This window comes from Oncorhynchus mykiss, chromosome 30 (assembly GCF_057628025.1).
Source record: "Oncorhynchus mykiss isolate SJ-2025 chromosome 30, ASM5762802v1, whole genome shotgun sequence".
NCBI classification, from domain to species: domain Eukaryota; kingdom Metazoa; phylum Chordata; class Actinopteri; order Salmoniformes; family Salmonidae; genus Oncorhynchus; species Oncorhynchus mykiss.
This window is the reverse complement of record NC_143051.1, coordinates 7,695,001-7,695,908: the sequence shown is the minus strand read 5'-3', so window position 1 is coordinate 7,695,908 and position 908 is coordinate 7,695,001.

The window sequence follows — 908 nt, the reverse complement described above, 5'->3', positions numbered from 1 at the left end:
CTAAAGTAGTGCACTACATAGGGAATAGAGTCAAAAGTAGTGCACTACATAGGGAATAGAGTCAAAAGTAGTGCACTACATAGGGAATAGGGTCTAAAGTAGTGCACTACAAAGGGAATAGAGTCAAAAGTAGTGCACTACATAGGGAATAGAGTGCCATTTGAGATCCAACCTGACTCTTGACTGAGAGCTGATATGAACTACAATGATTTATTAATTATTTTAGTAGTTTATTTTTCAAACAAAATGTAAGTAGCCTACACAATAATTAGATGTGTTTTTAAATCACTGGACATCAGCGAGAGGTTTAATAACAAACCCGCTACGCCAGGCAGGTAAAAACGTCTCCTTTCAATGCAGGGCAAGTAAAAAACACAGGTGCTGCAAAGTGGATGTGCAATATCTGGAGCATATTTCTAATATGGTGTAATTGCAGACCACAAATTGGGGCGTTTCTTGATGTGGGTGTTCCGTGATATCAGGAAACAACCCATTGATACCTGCCGTTGGTCAGTTTCGGTGTTATGAGCCCGATGGTTTGTCAACTCAGACAATTTATTGACATAAAGGTTACGATAGCTTGATATCAAGAAACGTCATTGTCTGAAAACCCAGCTAATTACGTTCTGACATTTAACCCTTCTCCATATTTCAGACATATTTCAGACATATTTCAGACATATTTCAGACATATTTCAGACTTGTTTCAGACATATTTCAGACTTGTTTCAGACATATTTCAGACTTGTTTCAGACATATTTCAGACTTGTTTCAGACATATTTCAGACTTGTTTCAGACATATTTCAGACTTGTTTCAGACATATTTCAGACTTGTTTCAGACATATTTCAGACTTGTTTTAGACATATTTCAGACTTGTTTCAGACATATTTCAGACTTGTTTCAG